We start from the raw sequence: 3689 nt of genomic DNA on the forward strand, positions 1-3689 counted from the left end.
TATCCTTTCTGAACAGTGGTCTTATTGTTAATTTTTCTGATTGTCCTTATATTCTTTAGGTTTTTTTTTTTCCATACTGATTTACTCTATGTTTTTCTATAGCCACTTGTCTTAGTTGCTTTTCTCTCATTGCTGAAACAAAATATCCAACACACAAAGTTAAAGGAGGAAAGTTTATTTAGCTCACAGTTTGTAAGATTTCATTCCATAGGCAGCTGGCTCCAGTGCATGGTGACATGGACGAAACAAAAATTTGTGATGACAGAAACACAGAAGCAACAAGAGCAACAATGGAGAAACAAGATTATTTTTGCCCCTTTTACCTTGCTAAGATTAGGCACTGCAGTATGAATAAATCTCAATCTCTACATTTAGCCAACTCTGAAATAGGCCCATCTAATACTACATGAGGCTTTAGGGGCCATCAAGATCCAAACCATAACACCACCATTTGCTTTAAGAAGTAAATGATTTTAGAGCATGTTGCAATAGAGCTGGAAAACATCTACCCATGTGGGTATAGATAGCCTGATGTCCCAGTGGCCTCTGCTGCTGACCCTGAAACAAGGTCAGGCACACGAAATTCCCTACTTTTCATCAGATGTCACAGTGTCAGCTGTTTCATCATTTTGGACTACCATGTTTTATCTCCTATTCTGGAAAATACTTTAGGTCTAAATCATTGCAAATGCATGTGGCATCTTATATGGGATGTTTAGTGGCAGAGGGATCCCAGTGCAGTAGTGGATTATGAAAGTATGGAGTTTTCCATCTTCCTCTGGATTTCAAATGAAGTGAAATGAAGGGTTTCAAAATCAAGAGACTTTTGTTTTGTTTGCTTTTTTTACCTTTCACTATTTTTTTATTTTTTATGAGAAAATAGCAATGAAACAGTTTCAAAACAGGTTAGTAGGACAGTTGAATAATTAATATGTTGCATATTGTTGTCGTCCTAGTGGCTATTCACAAGACAAGATGCAGACATGATATCTTGTGTAAACAATATTAGTACAGATATTTCTGCTCATTGAACTAAGAGAAAGTAGCTATATATCTATCCGATTTTGCATATAGATATATATTATTTTTCACTACAAAATGGTCCTTTATTTATATCTTGTTTCATTTTGTCAGAGATGGGTGTTCCATTGCTGTTAGAGAAGGTGTATTAGGAGAAATTTTTAAAGGTCCTTTTCATACCTGATGTCAGTTCAAATATTATAGGTATCTGAATTCAGCAAAATAACACAATATAGTCCAATAGTCCATAATAGTAGTGGGTTATCAGCAGAACTGATAATTTGTTGACTTGAGCTTTTTATAGCTCAGCATATTAATATGGCATTACTTTTTATACCTTGTGGTTATACTTTTCCATGGTTAAGACCATGGATGGTTAAGATCAAATTAAAGCAAGACCCATATAACTAAAAATGTAACTTTTGTATCTGAAAAGGTCAGCTAAATCCCCTCAGGATTTACCCTGAAATCATGTACAGCACTTTGTAGATCTTTTGTCAGTGTCATCCATCTCGATGTGTCATGGCCATTGCTTGACCAATTTGCTCTCTATGAAAGCCTGAGAGACTTTTTTCTCTCTAGATGACTCTCTTAGGCACTCTATATATCATCAATCACTTTCCTCTGTGGCTCCAAAATCTCCTTGATCAGAAAATTTCAGAAACAGCACTGAGTTATAGGATGTCACAGCACAGGTTCTCTTATGTTCTGAGTCCTCACTGACCTTGAAGGGCTAAGGCCAAAATACTGGCCCTATTTTTGTTTTCAAAATACTAAACAAGTCACATCCAAGTTAAAATGAGTTGAACTCAGAGATTATCTGGTTTTTTATCAGCTCATGTTTCATGAAGATGAATTTCATTCCTGTTAACCTGTGAAAAATCTCAAAGAGGGGGCTATGTGACATCCAAACCAGAAAGTCAGAGTCTGAGCCTGAAGCTATAGGAGGCTCCTTCTGAATTTCTTCCATCTATCAGGGAGCAGGATTTTGTATCTTGCATGCAAGTGAAAGTTAAGACCCAAGAAAGATGTTTTCAGATATCCCAGGTTTCTTCACCACCTTCAAAAAGCAAATCCCATACCAAGAAGCAGGAAATTCAAATAAGGGCCCCAAGTCCACTGAGGTGACAGTTATCACAGCAAACAAGCCAGCCCAGAGCGCCCCTGGGCACAAGCAGTCTGTACTCTGCTGACAAACAGGTGACAGGTAGAAATTGGTCTCATATGCTGACAACAAGGATTGAGTGTCAAAATGAAAGGGACATGGGAAGTGAGAGGGTGAGGCATTGCCCATAGCACATCTCAGGTCTCTGAAAGCCACTGAGACTTGGGAATGCAGAGAAATGTAAGGAAATGCAGAAGTAGTATTTGAAGATGCTTGTGACTTGAAAGAGCACCACTCTGTGTGACACCAGGGTGTTATTCAGCCCAAGAACTTCCTTGAGCGATCTACAGTGACCACTAGGATGGAGCTCGTATACCCATGGAACCCAAGACAGGTCCCTGGCCATGCTAAACATATGATGGGTAAATGAATAATGAATGAACAAATCGAATGAAAAATAACAATGCCTGCAGAATCTCTGCTTTAAGCCAGGAAATCCAGCCAGTGGCCATGAGTTTCAAGGTGTTCACTGGCCTCATCCAGAGCCTGCTTCTACCCCACACCCCTCATTATACTACTACATATACTCTATTTCCACGCATGGGTGGGCAAAGAGGTGACTTCTTGCTAAGATTTCTTCCCCGTGCTCCAAGGTCTCCCAGTAGCAGCCACCCACAATGCAATCGCAGTCATGACACAAGAGCCACATAGCTCCCATGACCCCATGTCTAATGCTTGAGGGTGCTGTATCAGGAAGATGCAGAGAAGAAATGGGATAGAAGAGATGTGGGATACCACTTGAAGGTCCTTTCAATCTTTTATATTTTGAGTCTTAAGTTTATTAGAATGAATGAAACTAAACAAAGAACAGAAGAAGGTATGTGGATGCTTATAAAAGATCTGCTTAGGGTGAGCTCAGTCTTGCCAATACCCTAGAAAATGCACTGTTGAGAGTGTCCTGAGTTCTTTAGAGCACCCCTCACCCACACAGAAAGGTCCATGCCATCTGGCCTCAAGCACCCTGTGAACACCTGGAAGATACGCTATGTGCTCTATGATCACTACACCAAACTTCCCAGTCCTCTGCTACAGTGTCAGGTGAGAAGCTACCAACACAGTTCATCACTGAAGCAGCCATAAAGGCAATGAATGAATGCATCTCCAGAGTTACAAGGAACCATGAAGGCACAGCTTGGCTGGGGTAATTTCCTGGCATCCGTTGAGGAAGAAGCTTCTACCAAGACAGACTCACTTGGACTTTTCCTCATAGGAAGTTTCATCCATGAGCACCTGATAAGTCTGATAGGTCTTTGCCCTTAGGTTCAGAAGCCAGCATCTCAGTCACCCCACATTGTGCAGCTGGGCCAGGCACCTGCTGTTTCCAGGAGTCAAGAAGTATTCCCTGCAACCATCACATCATCACCTACTTCTGTCCCTGTCTCTGTCTCTGTCTCTGTCTCTGTCTCTGTCTCCATCTCTGTCTGTCTGTCTATCTGTCTGTTGTCTGTCTCTCTCATCTTTCTTGAAAATATTTTAGAAGGTAAAAAGAGTTCAATCCCTGGTA

The sequence above is a fragment of the Octodon degus genome, unplaced genomic scaffold (assembly GCF_000260255.1).
Source record: "Octodon degus isolate 3935 unplaced genomic scaffold, OctDeg1.0 scaffold00010, whole genome shotgun sequence".
Lineage (NCBI taxonomy): Eukaryota > Metazoa > Chordata > Mammalia > Rodentia > Octodontidae > Octodon > Octodon degus.